The sequence below is a fragment of the Pelodiscus sinensis genome, chromosome 7 (assembly GCF_052426305.1).
Source record: "Pelodiscus sinensis isolate ZL-2025 chromosome 7, ASM5242630v1, whole genome shotgun sequence".
Taxonomy (NCBI): Eukaryota; Metazoa; Chordata; order Testudines; family Trionychidae; genus Pelodiscus; species Pelodiscus sinensis.
Window position 1 is genome coordinate 45,071,457 of NC_143058.1, and position 20,265 is coordinate 45,091,721.

Sequence of the window (20,265 nt, forward strand, 5' to 3'; positions counted from 1 at the left end):
TTTCCCCCTGCAGCAGCAAAAGAACTCTGGATAGTAACCAGGCCCAGAGCACAATTTTTTTTCTTGGAAAAAAAAAAAAATCAAACCCCCGATTTCTAATCTCATTTTCAGAGGTAAGTGTTCTTGTTCATCCCGATTTATTTTGCTTACTTCTTCTGCAGACAGAAAGACCTTCCTTTTGTCACTAAAGAAATGCATCCCAGGATATGTTTCCTGACCAAGTTAGAGTATGTAGTAGGGATGTTAGATATAGGGTAACTGAATAGTTGAGTAACCGCATGAATTCTTAGATGTTACTCGACTATTCTATAGCCCACAGTGAAGGCTAGTAACCAGTGAGCTCTGGCCCCACTCCACATCACGCTGCCTCTATATCAGAGGCAGCAGTGTGGGTGCTAGGGAGGAGCTTATCCACAAGACAGTTTAAAAACTGATACAGAGGACCCCGACCTCTCAACTCTCCACAGATGGGCTGCTGCCCCAAAGTAACCTCTGTCCGCAGGGAGCTCGGACCCCCTGCAGACAGAGGCTGCTTAGCTGCAGCCTTTCCCTGCCCCCTCCCCGTGCTGCTGCCTCTGACGGAGGCACTGACTCCTGCTCTCCCCCCACCCACCCCCATACAGAGGCAGCAAGGGGGAAGGGAATACGAGTAGTCAAAAAGATTAACTGATAAGCCTAGGCTTATTGGTTAATCATATATTTGTTCACAGGGTTAATGTAATACTGAAAACACTGATTCTGGTACAAAACATAGGTATTTGTGAATGTTAGTTTCCAGAAAGAAGCATTTTGATGATTCCCTAGTCTACATAATCTGATTTAAAGACAGATCATTACTTCTGATCTGTTCTTTTTTGCAAACTACTTCTGTGTTTTTTTTTAACCATTAAAGGTAAAGTTCTCTCCTGATTTTTTTCTGGACAATAAAATAAATTAAATACGACTCTCGCATTCTCTTTGATTTCAAGATTATCAGTCCTATCTGCAGGAAAAAAAACTATTTAGGCTTTTGAGCCTTTTATCTATGTCATAGGAGCAATAATATATCCTTTCCTATACATGAAGAAAAACGGTGTATGTGGTATCCCCTTTGAATTATTGCAAGTACCATCTTTCCATCTTAATTTTCACACGATCCACAATATAGAAATAAAAGTCTCCTTTCTGGGAGGATCTAGAAAGACTAGTATTGACCAATATGAAGAATGCTTCCTTAGGAAAACTGCTAGTAGCAGAGACAAAAGAATCTTGGGCCCCAGGAAAAAAGAAGAGGAGAGGAAAACCTAAAGGGTTCATTCCATTCTGATAATTAATCTTTGTCTATTGTTAGAGACCGAGACCTTATTTTTAATCCTTTTCCAAAAGTCCTCGGGAATCAGATGTACTGTTTTTAGTTATATATATGGAGTCAGACACTATATTGCCAGATATGCCATAATTTGCAATCTTGTGTACTTGAATGAGGCATCTCTAATTAAGAAAAATAAATAAGCTTGATTTTCAGATGTGCTGAGCATCTTCTGGAGTTACTGGCTGTCTGTCTGCTGATTGCCTGGTTTAGAACAGGGATGGGGAACCTAAGGCCAGAGGAGGCCCCCACCTTGACTGGATCTGGCTCCCAAGAATTGGGGCTTCCCCAGAATTGGGGAGCCTGCTCTGGCATTCCAGCCCTTCTCCTGTCCCTGCATGCTATGGGAGCACACAAAATCCACTAGCCTGGGCCAGCCTAGGCTCTCGTGTGCAAAGGGAACGTGAGGAGTGTCTTTCTCCTTCTCAGTCAGGGGTCAAATCAATGAGGGTTTGGTTGTGTGCAGCACCCGAAAGATTTATCTATGGGTCAGCGGCCCTTGACCGAATAAAGGGTCCTCACCCCTAGCTTAGAGCCTTTCCTGTTCAAAAAGGAATATATTATAACCCATTAATATATTATTTGTATTGTGATAAGCTCAACATTGTAAAAAGGCAACAAAAAATTAGTCTCTGATCCAAAGAGTTTACAAACTAATCTCAATGGATCTTTGGAAGGTACAAAACCAAATATTTCCAGGGCTAGTCTATGGATCACTTTTGCAAGGAACAAGGCTTCTCACAGGAGGTCAGGGGAGAAAAGTAGAAGCACTGTTGATGTGTGACCTGCAGCCCCGATGGAGCTGTAGGGCTGGCTGGGTGAGGCTAGGCCTCAACCACACCCCTTCAGGCCAAGGCCCCATCCCTTCCAAGGGGCCAAAAGCCAACTCTCCAGAGGGCCCTGATAAAACACCACTAAGGTCAATCCCTCTAACCACTCAGTTTACTGTGCTATGAATCAGTTGAAGCGTCCAAGTGATTTCCAAAGAAAGATCCTATCTGGAGGTGACAAAGACAGACAGCAATGACAAGTCCCAGATCCAAAAGCAATCATTGCAAGAATTCCATAAAAGCCACAGATATAACTAGTACGGCACCAGCAACGTAAGAATGATGATACTCGGTCAGACCAAAGATCCATCTAGTCCAGTTTCCCGTCTGCTGACAGAGGCCAATGCCAGATGCCCCAGAGGGAGTAAACACAACAGGTAATCATTACGTGATCCCTCTCATGTGATCCATTTCCAGACAGAGGCTAAGAACACCATTCCTACCCATCCTGGATAATAGCCATTGATGGACCTACCTTCCATGAATTTATCTAGTTCTTTTTTGAATCCTGTTAAAGTCCTGGTCTTCACAACATCCCCTGGCAAGGAGTTCCACAGGTTGACTGCATGCTGTGTGAACAAAAACTTCCTTTTGTTTGTTTTAAACCTGCTGCCTATTTGGTGACCTTTAGTTCTTATGTTATAGGGACAAGTAAATAAATTTTCCTTATTCACTTTTTCCACACCTGGCATGATTTTATGGACCTCTATCATACCACCCGCTTGTCTCCTCTTTTCTAAGTTGAAAAGTCCAAATCTTTTTAATCTCTCTTCATATTGGACCAATTCCAAACCCCTAATGATTTTTGTTGCCCTCTTCTGAACCTTTTCCAATTACAATACATCTTTTTTGAGATGAGGGAATCACATCTCTACTCAGCATTCAGTACAATGGATGTGGTTTTATAGAAGCAATAAGATTCTTATCGTCTATCCCTTTTTTAATGATTCCTAACATTGTTTGCTTTTTTGACTGCTGCTGCACATTGAGTGGATGTTTTCAGAGAACTATCCACAATGACTCCAAGATCCCTTTTGAGTAATTGTAGCTAAATTGTCCCCATCATATTGAATGTATAGTTGGAATTATTTTTTCCAATGTGCATTATTTGAAATATAATGTTGTAAATGTAATGTGCCATTTTGTTGCCCAATCACTTAGCTTTGAGAAATCTTTTTGAAGCTCTTCATAGTCTGCTTTGGTCTTAACTATCTTGAGCAGTTGAGTATCATCTGCAAATTTTTCCACCTCACTGTTTACCCCTTTTTCCAGATAATTTATAAATAGGTTGAACAGGACTGACCTCAGGACAGACCGTTGGGGGACACCACTAGTAGTTACCTTTCCCCATTCTGAAAACTTACCATTTATTCCTACCCTTTGTTTCCTGTCTTTTAACCAGTTATCAATCCAAGAGAGGACCTTCCCTCTTATCGCATGACAACTTACTTTACATAAGAGCCTTTGGTGAGGGACCTTGTCAAAGGCTTTCTGGAAATCTAAGTATACTATATCCACTGGATCCGCCTTGTCCACATGTATGTTGACTCCCTCAAGGAACTCTATAGATTAGAAAGGCAGGATTTCCCTTTACAGAAACCATGTTGATTTTCCCCCAACAAATTATGTTTATCTATGTGTCTGACAATTTTATTCTTTATGATGCTTTCAACGAATTTGCCTGGTACCGACCTTAGACTTACCAGTCTGTAACTGCCAACATCGCCTCTAGAGCCCTTTTTAAATGTTGGCATCACATTAGCCATCTTCGTGTCATTAGGTACAGAAGCTGATTTAAGGAATAGGTTACAAACCACAGTTAATAGTTTTACAATTTCACATTTGAGTTTTTTCAGAACTATTGGGTGAATGCTGTCTGGTCCCTGTGACTAGTTACTGTTAAGTGTATCAATTTGTTCCAAAACCTCCTCAATGACACCTCACTCTGGGACAATTACTCAGATGTGTTACCTAAAAAGCATGGCTCAGGTTTGAGAATCTCCCTAACATCCTCAGCCATGGAGACTGAAGCAAATAATTTATTACACTTCTCTGCAATGACTTTATAATCTTTGAGTGCTCCTTTAGCATCTCATTCACCCCAGGGCCCCACTGGTTGTTTAGAAGGCTTCCTGTTTCTGATATACTTAAACATTTTGCTATTACTGTTTCAGTTTTTGGCTAGCTGTTCTTTAGACTCCTTTTTGTCTTTCCTTATTATATTTTTACACTTAAATTTGACAGAGTTTATGCTCCTTTCTATTTTTCCTCACTAGGATTTGACTACCACTTTTTAAAAGATGTCTTTTTATCTCTCTCTGCTTCTTTTACTTGGTTGTTAAGCCACGGTAGCACATTTTTGGTTCTCTTACTATGTTTTTTTAAGTTGGGATATACATTTAAGTTGGGCCTCTCTCATAGTGTCTTTGAAAAGCTTCCATGCAGCTTTCAGGGATTTTACTTTTGTCACTATAGCTTTTAAATTCTGAGTAACTAGCCTCCTCATTTTTGTGTAGTTCCCCTTTCTGAAAATAAATGCCACAGTGTTGGGCTGCTGTAGTGTTTTTCCCACCACTGGGATGTTAAATGTTATTACATAAAAGATGTCTGAGATATGAGACTCGTCTACAAAACAGTGACAAAGACATCCAAATAAATGCATTAATTATCCCCAGCAGCCGCAGTGATTCTCATTTGCTTAAAAACAAAACTATTAAGTCTTCAAACTGCACAACTCTAGTTTCTTATCACTTTCTCTTTGTCATCCTCCTTCCTCCTTTTATTTTCTACAGCCACCTGTTGTCTGTCCCTATTTAGGCTTCAGGTTCTTATGTTTCAATTTTACAACTTAAAAACAATGGAGAAGGATCCTGATTGGGCTCTCTGGATACTTGTAATAAAAATAAGTAGTAACAAAAATTACATGTTAAACAAGACAGGGGTAACAGAATTCTCTGGAATACTGAAAGGGAAAGTCCTCAGATTGGATAAACAAATTATCAATACCTACCCACTTGGCTTTCTGAGAGGGAAGAACACTGACTCACAATATTTGTCAAGGGTTACCATATCTGAACTTTCAACTTTGAACTCGCACAGGAGACTGGGCTCGGGATCCGGCAAACTCATCCCCATTCGTGCCAAGCTCGGGACTCTAGCCGCCACCTTGCGGCTGCCAGGGCTGCTGCAGCCCCCAATGGCTCTCATGTTGTGAGGGGACGCCATATGCCGGGCTCCTGTTTCCCGCTACAGAGCACTGAGATGCACGGGCTCCAGCAGCACCACCAATCAGCTGGCAGTCTGGGCTGCTACAGGGCCAGAAGAAAGATGGGGGGCCAGGAAGGCTGCTGGCTGAGGCCTGTCCTGGAGCATGAAGTTAAAGGCACGGAGGGTAGAAGTGGCATGGCTAGAAAAGGAACCCAGGAATTCTGCTTCCCAGAATCACTTCATTTCCCCTGCCCGCCCACCATGCACCAGCGCCCACCGTCCTCACAGTGCTGAGACTAGAACCTCCAAATCTAACCAACAGACCCACTGCCCACCTACAGGAAAGAAAAGAAGCCAGAATTTCTAACCCCCGGTTTCCTGTTCTAAACAAAGCACCTCTGCCCTCCCTTAGACCCATGTGCCCTCCCAGAATCCATAATATAACCCAATGCACCCACCCCACCCCCAGAATCAGGCACCATCAACCCCTCCACTCCAACCCAATGCACCTGCCCCTCCTCAAGAACCAGCCACCCCCCAAAGCCTCCAGACATTTTTAACCATTTAAAAAGCTGGCCAGCCAGCGATTTAACATGAGAAAATGAGGACATGTCTGGGAAAAACTAGACATATGGTGATCCTATCCTCGTCCACTCCCTACAATGGGCCAGCATCTTTAGTCGAATTAAAAAAAGAAAGCACCTATAACTGACCATCTATTGCTAGAACATCAATGAATGACAATTGTGCAGTCTCAATATTACAAATAGGGCAGAAAATAGTTGAAGGTATTTGACAAAATTCCTTGCTTACTGAAGCACAGGATATGAACAGAACACAAGTCAACAAAGAGAATATTAATGGCAATCTTTTAGCCTTGAAATGAGACATGCCTTATCACAAAATTTAAGAAATTTAGAAAAAAGTTCTCAGCTTCCAAGTTATTAAAATAACTATTTAAATTTAAATACTTGGAAAAATATCTTGCATATGTTAATGGTAGCATAATGATTGAAGCAACTTAGTCTCCCAATGCTTTATAAATTTCAAATATTTGATTTTGCAACAAGTAAGCTGTAAAATACAGCCTTAAGCAATGTTTTACAATGAGAAAAAATGGAATGAAACAAAAAACAGGACTATGTAGCACTTTAAAGACTAACAAGATGGTTTCTTAGGTGATGAGCTTTCGTGGGCCAGACCCACCTCCTCAGATCAAATAGTGGAAGAAAATTGGCATGACCATATATACCAAAGGATACAATCAAAAAATGAACACATATGAAAAGGACAAGTCAAATTTCATAACAGAAGGGGGATGAGCAGGGGAGGTAAATGTCTGTGAGCTAATGATATTAGAGGTGATAATTAGGGAAGCTATCTTTGTAATGGGTAAGGTAATTAATGTCTTTGTTTAGACCTAGGCGTAAACTCTCAAATTTAAGCATGAATGACAGTTCAGAGGATTCTCTTCCAAGTCTGGTGTTAAAATGTCTTTGAAGCAGGATGCAGGTAGTCAAGTCATTGAGACAATGCCCTTTCTAGCTGAAATGGCAAGAAACTGTTTTTTCTTTGTGATCCTCTCTAATATCTGTTTTGTGGGCATTGATTCTTTGACAAAGTGTCTGAGACGTTTGTCCAATGTACATAGCAGACGGACACTTTTGGCACATGATAGCATAAATTATATTTCTGGATGAGCAGAAATGTGTTCTTCATCTTATAACTCAATTGATTAGGTCCAATAATGGTATCAGCAGAGAGAATATGTGGACAAAGCTGGCAATGGGATTTGTTGCAAGGGAAGGTTCCAGGGTTGATATTAGTGTGGTATGTCCTGTGGTTGTTGGTAAGAATCATCTTGAGATTAGGTGGTTGTCTATAGGAGACTATGGGTCTGTCTCCCACAGCCTCTTGGAGTTTAGTATCCTGTTCCAATATTGGTTGTAGATTATTGAAAATGTGTTGGACAGGTTTAAGTTCTGACAGAGACCAGATACTTCATGATCTCTACCAAGCATTTATAAACATCAACTACCCACCCGGAGAAATAAAAAAAACAAATTGAAAAAGCCAGATGAATATCTAGAAACCATCTACTTCAAGACAGACCCAAGAAAACCAACAATAGAACACCACTTGTCATCACCTACAGCCCCCAACTTAAACCTGCCCAACACAATATCAATAAACTACAATTTATACTGGAACAGGATACTAAACTCCCCATACATGCCAGCTGCCATGGAGCTGCCTCCTCCCCCTATCCCCCGCACTGCTGCCTTCCAGAGGTTACATGGTTACTAAAATGCTCACCCCGTTGGTGACGCTAGAAGCCAACAAGCTCCCGACCCTACTCCTGGGGAGGGACCTCAAGCTCCCCGCAGACCGAGGCTACTCCAGCATAAAGATGTTAAGTAACTAGTCAACTACCAATAAGCAAATGCTTCCATCAGAGAAGCAGCAAGGTAGGGGGTGGAGGAGGAGCTGGTGCTGGGGGAGATCCAACTTAAAAGCCGGTTCCCCCCAGCACTGTCTCTGCAGGGAGCAAGAGAGGGGAGGGAGAGGGTAGTGGGGAAATGGTGTGAGCAGGCATTGAAACAGTCCCACTCACACTGGTCCCAACTGCTGCTCCTCTCCCTTTGAAATGTACAAGAGCCACCTGAAGCTTCTTCAGTACCCACTGTCTCAAGTTCCTGCTGCCTCTCTCCTTAGTTATTACTAACTAATCCCTTGTTACTACTAACATCCCTAGTTATTACTATTCAATTAATTGTGATGCCAATTTTGAGATCCTCAGATGAGGAACAAAGACTGGAAACAGGTGAAATCTTAAGTCCTAAGAACTCTGTTTTCAGTCAATGTCCTTAGTAATCAAAATAAGAACTCCATAAAATAATAAAGTTTTATCTTTAGAGAAAGTTTTGGAATATTTTCTATTAGACGTTTATGTTGGGATATATAAGAATTAATAGGGATCCGGAAAGACAATAGTGAGAGAGGTCTGGCCAGAGCAGGCATTGTCCTTTGAACATGTTTTTTCCCCTTTTATCTTTCTAGGCTGCAAGGATAGTTGCACTCAGTGTTTTCTTTTTTTATCTTTTCACTTGCTCTGTAAAAATACTTTCAGGATCACGTCCTGCTAACTTGGAAAGCATATAGTGTTGAAAAGCACTGATCTAACTGAAAATCCTCTAAAGAGTAAACGGGGCAGATATAATAATATTCATCATCTGCCTATTAATATTCATTGCATAGGAGTTAACATTACTAAATAAGGATTATGGGGAAGTAGTGACGGACATGTGAATTAACATACTAAAATGGATAAAGGAGTGTAACTGGTGCCAAATCATTGCCACCCGGAATGTTGTGTTGGGGTTCTGAGGTAAACGTGCATCAGCATAAAGTAGTCTGTTTACCCCATCTGGTCCTGGGTTGCATGTTTCTTCCCTAACAATATACATGTATTTATACAGAGTAACTATGTGCCAGATGCAATTCAGTGTTTACAGGATATTTTGAATGTAACCCCTTCCCTTATAAAAACAGGCTATTCTTTCAAGATTGGTTGACTGCCTAGCACACAAGTTGTAAAGGAGTTACTTCTACAGCACATACTTTCACTAAGGTAAAAACTCAGTCTCAACTGTGCTGATTTTTAGAACAGTATTTAACTTCAAGAATAACTATATTCTGAAATATGTTCAGTTATATTCTCTAACTATCTGGCACCATCTAGTAGTCACAACTGTCATCTTTGCCGGATCATATTAATAGCACCTAAGTCAGCAATAGTATTATATACATTCTACTACCACATTCAAGAGTTGATTTTTTACATGAACTACGTTATTTGATACTTAAAATAGTTATGCATCTAAACATTTTCTGATGTAGGGGTAGCTGCTGGCTATACCCAACGATACCTATTTGTGCATATTACCCTCCTTGAAAAAGCACAGACTGGTGTCACTGGTCAATTCTGTAAATATTTCAAGGCAATTAAGCAATTTCTGGGAAATTTTTGGCAGATAAAATATACATAAAATAAATTAGTTGTGCTCATCTGTGTTAACAATTTACTATTCCATTTTTGTCCATTTTCTCCCAAAATATAATATACAATACATTGTCAAAAGAAAAAAATATCCTTTTGAGTCCTGGAAATTCAGGACATTTGTCAGAACTGTGTAAGCACAGCTTCTGATAGGCCCAAAATCCTTTGAGGGCCAAAATAAGTAAAATTTGTTGAGACTACTTGCAGTGTTCCCGAGTGCTGATTCAATGGGAATCTTCAACTTGCAACAGTGCTAGTCCCTTAACCTTCACAAACATGAATACAAAACCCCCATCCTCCTACTGCCTGCAAAAATAGGAGTTAAAAGAATATAATACTTTGGCAATATCTAACCACAGCTTTTTAAACTGAAACAATTTTTCTCCGTTTACTTTAGATGTCAAATCCATCATGAAGCAAAATTTTGATTTTAAAAGACTTCCTCAATGAAGCAGTTCATTTCTCTACATTTAGTTCACTGTATTTTTACAAGCACCAGACTGAGCAAACTATGATTGAGAGAAGCCATTTTATGCACATTGCTGTTGTCCCACATCATTCAGAACAAACCTTTTTAGATCGTTAACTACCACAGGAGTGCTGATTACACAGGCACCAGCAATTTCCTAACCAATGACCACCTGAACAATGATGTGTTCAGCTTCTCAGACCCTGAAGCCTTTCAAAGGTGAATCATTTCACAGTTTGGAACTAGATCTCCATAGCAACTTCCCTTTGAGGGTTTTAGAATCACCATCCAGTAATTCTATGATCATCAAGCTCAACCATTCCCAATGGTTCTTTTCACAGCAGATGGAAAAGGAAGCCTTGAAATTTTACAGTCTATTTCAAGCAATTCATCTGGCAGCCTATTAGAATTCAAAATATTTCGACCTTCAATCACAAAGCATGTTATCTGAAGCTGTGGTGATCTCAAGTCAAGACAAGCAGACGTTTTAGTCTAATCATCCATGATGAGAAGAGACTGACAAAAACTCTTAATTCAACCACCATCAAAATGCTTATTTTAACTGCATGAAAGTCTTTCAACAGGCAATGAAAACACACCACATGCACCATTTTTTATCACAACCATCCATTCAAGAGAAATATGAATTCTGAATATTGACATGGATCTTTGCACTCCCATTTTGCTTTTGAACAAATATCTGCTTCTAAAAATAGTATAAATCCAGTTTTACTCTGTTATTCTCTGACAGATTCCAGAAACTATAGAAGTAAATTGCAATTAACTTCTTCATAAGTCAGTTTTGTGAAATAAGTGTAACTGTATCTATCAATCATTTTTCAAGCAGGTTCTAATAAATTGAAATCAGCAAGAATGTAACTGCCAGTTAATTTATAAACTGTATGACTGGCTAAGATCTTGAAGATCTCAATTTAAATGATTCTATGGATTTTGTTACTGTTAGTGATGGAACTCATGCCATTGAAAGTTTGCGAGTTACAGAAACATTTTTCTTCTCTTAAATGTTGCAGTCATGCATTGAAATAATTATGAAGACTACCATTTGCATAAAAGCTTTCTTTTTAATTTAAAATCCCACTTTGATTAATTCTACATACACTTTTAACTGCACCATGATTCAACTTATTCAAGAAACTACCTACTGCTAATAATAATATGGCAAACTTCATATTTTACTACTTTTTCAAGCTAACATAAGAAATGTTTGTTTTATTCCAAATGCATGCTAGTATTACAAGAACTTAAATACTTAATTCTCAGTGCTTCCAACCCAGCATATACAGCAACAAAATGCATTAACTGAAAATTAATAGCACTCAGATTATTCTGAAGTTCAGAAGACAATATATTTACAATATGTAATTATAAAGATTGTCATTTCTAGTAATTAACAAGACCAACAGTAACACAAAATACAATGTTTAGTTACTTTGAAAATGCCTTGAGACCTTCGTACTAAAACCACTATCAACTGAAAAAGTTTGATCACTTCAAGAAAAAACCCTCAGCTCCAAAACATTAATACTAATTGAGAAATTACAACACCTTATAAAAGGGTTGTAAGCTCTTTTATACTTTTTCTAGAAAAAAATATTTTAAATTATTTTACATTTTTGTAAGGTGTTTTTCCATAGAGGAAAAAAATTGTTCTGTGATTATTAATATGCAGTTCTCAAATCAAATCAACTGCATCAATTACCCCAATTTAGGCCCTAGAAAGAACAGCATTTGAACACCACATTTTTACTTAGCCAATGAAAACAAACCTAAATGGCTTTTTCTTTCTGAAACCTACACTGAATATATCTCTGTACAGTTTTATCTTTTTCTCTTAAGATATTTATAAAACTTTTTAAAAGAGAAGTTTAAAAACCAATATAAAGACCTTGAATAGCCTCTGATTCAATTATTTATTCAATGGTATTATACTGATAGCTAATGCTTTTAATGACCACATTATAACATCTGTTTTCAAAACTGTCCCGTAAAAAAGAAAAAGGATCAATGTCTTCAGGGAGAAAGCTTTCATAACACAGAAATGTTTGTCTCCATATATTTTCCACTTCTTTCAAAGTCAGTTCATGATCAGAGCTATACAGCTTCTTATATTAAACTTGTCTGAGATCTGAGAAGAAAAAGTATGTAAATACAACCACAAAATTTAACTAGGGATCAAGCTAGCAAATGAAAAAGTTATGCATCAACTGAAAATGTAAGCTGTTTGTTTCAGGCCACATCTGATTGCTAAACTAAAACCACGAGAATCTCAGAAAAAGACATCAAGGAAAATCTCTTGGTTAGTTAAAGTACCATCTCCTGCAAAGACCAGAGTTGAAGACAATTATATGAAAAGAATATTAAACTGCTAGTGGTTTCCTCAACAGCCAGTATAAAAATCTTTCAAATATTTTCATAACAGGAGCCAAGAAATTATAGATAATACTTCACAAAGTTTGTTTCGCAACACGATTCCAATTTTTTCATTTCAACATGAAGGATATATAGATCCATATATTAACTTATGTTTTCTCTCATGAACACAACACTTATCTTGAATTTTTAATAATTAAAAGGCCATCCACCTAACAATAATAACCACAACTTTCCATTTAGCAGTTTCTCAAATATTTAATATAAAATATAAAACACTATATTGAAGATTTATTTCATCAAAAAAGTTTCAAATTCAAAGTTACAATAATCAATATAACAGTATTAAAACAGGTAGAGACCTGCAGATACACAACAGAACGATCTACTACTACAGCTATTATTGAATAAAACCTGAGTATACCGAATTTAAAAAAAAAAAAATCTTTGAGGCATTTCTGAATTGTGTGTCAAATATATCTGTGTCAGTAAAATTTAAACTTACAATTATTTTAAAGTGAATTTTAATTAGCCATAATGTGGTGATATGTAGATATGATTAAAATATATGCTCTATATTATGTTTTATTAATATCTATTATAAATGGAAACTTTAAAATTCAGTCTAATTCTTGAAAGATCCATGTATTACATCAAACACCTGCCTTAATGTAACCATTTTGTTTCTTTAGCGTCCCTAAAATCCTGATCCTAAATAGTGAGTTAATACATAACTACTGTTTTTAACATAGAATAACCTTAAGTTTATTTCATAACATATAATCAAGAAACATACAGTAATTAAAGCATACTGAAAACAGCAGTTACTAGCTAATTAACATTACAGAAACACTTTTCTTAATGATGCAAAAGACAAAGATGTTCTGTAGTATATATTTTGTTTTAAACCCTCTTGTCTAGAGTACTAGAAACTTGGCTGTACATTTTTTTAATTTTAGAAATCAAAAAAATGTAAAAATTTCACACACACAAATACACATTTTAGGAGAGTATCCTCACCTGATTAACAAAACATGGGCAAGAAAATATATATAAAAACACTAAAACTGGGGTTGTTCTTCAGTAAGGTTTCACATTTTAAGTCAGCCTCAGTCTTTGCAGAGACCTTACTTAAAAATAATAGCTCCACTGTTTTTGCAGTAATAAATAGTTACTATGCAGTATCACAGTACTTGACCTCTGAGTGGGACACCAAGCAGAGGACAACTCCAATAGCAACCCTACTGATCTACAGATCAGTTGTCAGGAAGAAGCCCACCAGAACCTCTCTCACTAAAGTGATACTTCAATGAGGCACTAAACCGACAATGTCCTGCAGCGTTAGATCCCCAAAACGCTGTCTTTAGCAGACAGGGTTGGGGGGGGGGGAGGGGGAGAGGGGTTAATTAAAAAAAAATAGACCAAACACAGTGCAGATGAATTAACTTCCATGCTGTTATTATATATTGTGTCCCAGGTCTTATATTCTATCATTATTTATAATTTAGTAGCATCCACACAGGAAGACAGTCCCTACATCAAAAAGAAGTCTCACTTACATTTGTTTCATCCAGAAACAACTTCTGCTTCTTTTTACCACTTGAATCCTGCCATCATCCATTGTTATATATATTATTTTGATTTTAAATTAACCCCCTTTTCCACTTATCATTGTTTTTCATTAAAAAAAAGTCCTCACACCAATAACTACATCTCAGCTATAAGAGTGTGTACAAAATAATAAGAGTTATTCTGCACTTATATATGAAAAATATCACAACAGCCTTCTTTGCATACACCCAGTAACATGCAGCTAGTCTGAAGCACGGCAACAGGAATTATTTCTGTCATCTCAAATGTTCAGCATTCATATTCCTATTTCCTATGAAGAGTGAAGAAGAAACATTTTAAGGGGAACAAAGGATTCGTGGTGTAGAAAGCCTAGAAGTGACATGTTCCTGTCCTTCACATTACAGTAAACCTTAGTTACAAAACACCACAGTTATGAACCAACCGCTTCATTTGGAACCCAAAGTACAATCAGACAGCAGCAAGATCAAAAAGGCACAAATAAAGGACAGTACTTAGTTAAATGTATGCTACTAAAAAAGGAATAAGAACAATTTTTCTTCTGTTTAGTAAAGTTTCAAAGCTGTACGAAGTGGGTCTTTGCCCACGAAAGCTTATGCTCCTACACTTCAGTTAGTCTATAAGGTGCCACAGGACTCCTCGTCGCTTTTTCAAAGCTGTAGTAAACCAATATTCAGTTGTAAACTTTTGAAAGAACCACTATAACCTTTGTTTAGAGAGATATGAACAACTTCCATTCCCAAGATTCTATTTGACTGCCTACTTGTCTACCTTTGTGTATTTGTATATGATGGGATTGGATACATACATCCAGTCCTTACTAAAATAATGTGAGCTGGGGTAGGCAAGGTATGGCCCATGGGCTGCATCCAGGTCACCAACCCTTTGGATCTGGTCTATGCCTGCCCCTGAATCAGGGAGTAGCATTGGTCAAAGTAGCTAACTGCTCTGTGTTGCTCTCTGCACTGCGGGGAGGAGGGAGGGAGGGAGAGACTTCAGCATGCTGCCCTGCCCCCCAGCAAAATATCTCAGTTCCTACTGGCCAGAAGCCGCAAGATTTTGCTGGGGATGGGACAATGCAGCACAATTTATCAGCTTCCATTGGCCAGTTTCTGACTATTAGGAGCTGAGAGATTTTGCTGGGGGCAGGGACAGTGCATAAAGCCTCTCCCTATCTCCCCCCTTCTGGCAGCACAGAGAGCCACATGCATAGTCAGCCAATGTTCTGGGGCAACTGGGGAGTCAGGGGGTGGGGGGGAGGAAGCCCAAGAGTGCTGCTGGCCAGGAGCTGCTTAGGTAAGTACCTCACAGCCACAGACTGCCTCTGGAACCCCAGCCCTGCCCTCCCAAGCCTTCCCCCAGCCCAGAATCCTTTTCCTGCATCCATAGCCCTCATGGACCCTGCACCTCAATTCCCTGCCCCAGGTCACAACCAAACCCACAAAAGCTCATCACCTAATAAACCATCTTGTTAGTCTTTAAAGTGCTGCACAGTCCTGTCTTTTGTTTCAGCTAGACCAGACTAACACAGCTACATCTCTATTACAAACCCTCAGTATTCACCCAAACTCCCTCTCAGACCCCACACCCTCTCCTGAACCCATTCCCTCCCCCAAGCTCCCTTCTGCACTCAACCTCCATCCCAGACCTCACAGTCACTCCCCAGAAAAGTGTGGCTCTTTGCCATTTATCAAAACCTTGGGCTATGTCTAGACTGGTCAGTTTTTCCGGAAAATCAGCCGCTTTTCCGGGAAAACTTGCCAGCTGTCTACACTGGCCGCTTGAATTTCCGCAAAAGCACTGACTTCCTACTGTAAGAAATCAGTGCTTCTTGCGGAAATACTATTCTGCTCCCGTTCAGGCAAAAGTCTCTTTTGCTTTTGCGCAAAAGGGCCAGTGTAAACAGCTCAGATTTGTTTTCCGCAAAAAAGCCCCTATCACAAAAATGGTGATTGGGGCTTTTTTTGCGGAAAAGCAAGTCTAGATTTTGCGGGAAAGCGTCCGTGGCAATCTAGACGCTCTGTTCCGAAAATGCTTTTAACAGAAAACTTTTCCATTAAAAGCATTTCCGGAAAATCATGCCAGTCTAGACGCAGCCTTGGTGTGTCCCTATTGCCGAAAAATTATTGTCCACCCTTGGTATAAGCCCTTTAACTTTAGAAGTCAATATTTTCTGAAGGACCAGTAAAAGATTTGCCTCCTTCAGACTTACTCTTATATTTGTTCTGCAGTTGTGCCCTGTTTCAGCCACTGGCTCCCATGTGTAGCACACTCTGCTTGAGTTTCAGTTTGTTTTTCCACATAGGAGAATGTCAGTGCATCACTTATCAACCCCTGTTCATCCTTCCTCCCTGTAAAAATGGAGGTCCTGTCATCTCTCAAAATCCTTCAGTTCAAGAGTATGCCAGAGGAACTGTGCTATAGGGAGCATGCATGCTTGCCTCTCTCTACTGGCAGATTTTGGCTAAGTGAAATTCTGGCTTCACTGAAATCTGTGTAACATTTTTACTGACTTTAATAGAACCAGAATTTCATCCAATTAGTTTCAATCAACCTTTGGGCAATTTTCACTAAAAGTTCACATATTGTGAACTCAGACATAATAGTTTAATAAAAGCACGTTCCTTTATTTAACTATTTGTCATTTTAGTCAATTTCGTAAACAGTAAAAACTGAATGCACCATGCTCTCCAAAATATTTTCAAAACAACCTTTAAGGATGCTAAAAATCTTTTCAACTGGGAAGAATACACCTATATATGTCTAATACTATCCTTCAAAAAGCAGATTCAATAGAAGTGATTTTGGAGGCACAGAATAGATCGGTTCAAGTGAAGTTCTGTTTTTTTTTTATATGTTTATTTTTCCACCCCAATCTGGCTCACCTCATATACCATTGTTTACAGTTAAAATCTTTTAATTTTGTTAACACCCACTACTTGTCCACAGCATTATAATTACCTATTGTACATACAAGTGTTCTACCCAAAATGACAGTGAAACAAAAGGATCATAGAAGTTTAAAGTCAGAAACAGTTCTATTCATTTCAAATTTTCCTCCCTGCCATTTGGCAGGAAAGCCATGTTGTTAAGCAGTTAGACAAACTAATATAAAAAGGTAGATTTAAAAGTACATTTTGGTCTACAAAAGAACACTCTTGGTAAAAATCTAAAGGATAAAAGTATAGTTAGTTGTTACAAAGTAATAAAAATAGGTCAAAATCTGTGTGCCAGTAAACAAACACCAGTAAGTGTTGAAAGACTTGCTTTAATGCAATTATTTTCTGCTGACTGAAACGGTGTTATTCTGGAAGAGGAAATTTGGCACAATGCTACTAATTCCTCTCCTGTCATGCTAATTAATGTTACGTATTTTCCTTTCTGAAAACCTGTACGTAACAAAAAAATGTCAAGATGAAGAAAAAGATGGATTACTTTTGACTAGATTGTAGCTCAGTTAAAAAAAAAAAAACACAGAAATCTGCTCACAAGATCATTTTGTTTTGTGGTTTGCTGATTACTAGCATTAAAAAAAATCTTTTAAATGTCATTAAAATCATCTGTTCCCTTACAATGTGCTTTTAGTTACCAGTTTCCAACTTTCAAAAAACTACTGCTGATATTATTACACTATCCCCCACCAGCAGCAGCCTACAGAGCTATCTTGTATTCCCACAAGTATCCAGTCTCAATCCTGCTGAGAGATGCAACTTCCATCTGGATTCCACCCCCAACATAAACATTTGCAAAGTTTACTAGAAATATAAAGACTGAGCAATAATTTTAAGTTCTACCTGTGCTGCTGGTTAAATAACTCAAATTCTGTGCCCATACAATTTTTTTTTCCAGATCCATCTAAAAATATGAGATTTTTCTTGCTAACTTACTGGATTTTTTTATTCACGTTATTGTTATTGTTTCTGTTCTACATTTGCATATACAAAAAATGCTAGCCCACATTATTATGTTGTTCTGAACAGAAGAAAAAAATCATGACTTTTTAAAGCAGAGATTTAAAACTCAACTTCACCACTACTAAGTAGGAAGATTTCCCTGGTGAGCTAGGGCTTATTCCATCAAGTTAGGCCAAAATTAAAATTTCTTTTTAAAAACAATTTGCTTAAAGCCACTTCTGGTTGAAAAATAACCATTAAGACGCAAACTTATGCTCTGAAGGCTTCCTGAGTTTTCCAACATGATTGTCATGATTAACTTAGACAGCAGAAGACTGAAATTAAGAAAATGCTGGTAAATTACAAAACTCTGCACATCAACTTTACTCTGCTAATGCAACCAAATATTGCAAGCAACAACACAAGCACTGCACCAATGATATTCACAAAGGAGCAGCCCAAAAATTCAAGTTTAAGACAAAAGGGATAAAAATGGAAGCACAACATAATCCTAACTTCTCCTTATTAAGCTGTTACATGTCAGGGGAAAAAAAACCTCTCCCAACAGGAAGACAACTTTCCAGTGACCTGGTACAAGCTTGAGGCTAATGTGAAAAATGGTCCCTACGGCAGCATACATGGACAGCTTGCTCCATCATATGAATCTCACCATCCTCCCACTTCACAGAACTGGGCCTCTGGCTAATAGTGCCCAACCTGGTAATGGCTTCTGGCATGGGAGAAAAGGCTGTACAGCCACAGCCAAGGCATGGTAAGAATTGCCCAGACAGCTGTGGGAAGCCACAGACCCTACATCAGTACTGAACAGATAGCCCAGGTGGCACGGACACAGACTGGGAACTGCTCTTGGTCCTCCCAACCCCAGGCCTCCAACCCACAGCTGCCTGGGTTCCCTGGGCCAATCTTACATGGGCAAAACTCCCATTTCCAGCCAGGCCAAAGGGCGGGGACGGGAGGGGGAGAAATAGCAGGGGCATGGGCCCACTAAGTAGTGAACAGGACAAATCCATCTACTTTTATAAAAGCAGGAGGGCGATGGCCACTTGGCCCGCTCTATTCCAGCATCCCTGTGCTTATGATTCGTAACACTTGGCAACCTGCTCAATAATGCTGTCATAATATCATATTAAACAAAGCATGTGTGGGAATATTAATATCTAAAGCTTCCGTGGACAAGGTGCAGGACATATCTTTCATTAGCCCTACTTCTAGTAAGAGAGACAAGCTTTGAAGTTACTCAGAGATATTCAGCTCTTCCATAAAGCTTATACTGGCATTTTTTTTAAGTAACTTTATTTGTATTACGGATGTTAATCATTTAACTGGTAATCATATCAGTAAGCCTTATACTTACCAGTTAAACCAGGGGTAGGGAACCTCAGGCCTGGCCCCCAGTGCTCAGGGGTCACTCCAGCCCCCGCTCTGCCTGTTGAAGGGCTGGAGCACACAATATCTACTAGCCTGGACCCTGCCTAGGCTCTGGTGTATGAGGGGAATGTGAGGAGTGTCTTTTCTGCTTCTCAGTCAAGGGCTACCGTCAGTGAGGATTTTTTTTGTCCCCCCACTTCCCCAATTGATTTTTCTGTGGATTAGTGGCCCCTGACTTAAAAAGAGTTCCCCACTCCTGAGTTAAACCATTAACTGGCCTTTGACAGAGAATGCCAGCTGGACCCACAATTATGGTGGGACCTCATGACTGCAGCTAGACCCCATGACCACAGCTAGACCCCTCGGCTGCAGCTGGCCAACCAGCAGACCCAAAGTTTAAAGCACTAGCATTTAACTATTTTAAGATCCCTAATTTGCATGTTATCTTCTACTTTAGTCACAGAAACCCTGTCGATTTTCAACACTGCGCAAGCTGAGTGGCCTATTCAGCTTGAGGGGGACCTTTACATTGGCTAAATGTACTCATACTCTACTTTAGGTTTGTAACAATAGCTAAAAGCAAATCTAACCATATTATTTCAAAAAAATTCTATTAAAAAATATTATTTGCTTATAGAAACAGTTACATTCCATTGCTATTCAAAGTTACTTATGCTAAAAAAAATGAAAAAACTTTTCATCTTAAATAATACCAATATATTAATGCTGTTTACTAGTTTAAATAATATGGAAGAATTTAGCCATCGGATATTTGAGCTTGATTTATTATTTCCAGATATATACAAGACTATGTATGTAGAAATATGAAATTATGCACTGTAAATAAAGCATAATTATTATGAATGAATTCTTCAAATATAATCAAAAAGACTTTCTTTAAACACTTGATTAAATTCATGGGCCAGACTCAGCAACCTTTATTTATACTGAAACCCCCATTGAAACTGTTAATACAAGTTTAGTAAAATGGCAGAATCAGATTCTTAAGCACATAAAAGTATATAAAATTAGTTTAATAGTATTTCAGACATTTATTTTTTATACATATTTCTTTAAAAAAAAAAACT

The 20,265-nt window shown here is 38.6% G+C and overlaps 1 protein-coding gene across 7 annotated transcripts in view; it reads right to left on the reverse strand.

Annotated features, from left to right (window-relative positions):
• The window catches only part of OLA1 (Obg like ATPase 1), a 220,775-nt gene that overhangs the window by 131,088 nt on the left and 69,422 nt on the right, over positions 1-20,265 (reverse strand). The window contains exon 1 of one of the 7 annotated variants that reach the window (XM_025181384.3): positions 10,016-10,137. The exons of the other annotated variants lie outside the window; for them this stretch is intronic. The gene's annotated coding sequence lies outside the window, so the exon portion shown is untranslated. Of the gene's footprint in view, positions 1-10,015; positions 10,138-20,265 lie in introns of those variants that run through there. 7 annotated transcript variants of the gene reach the window in all.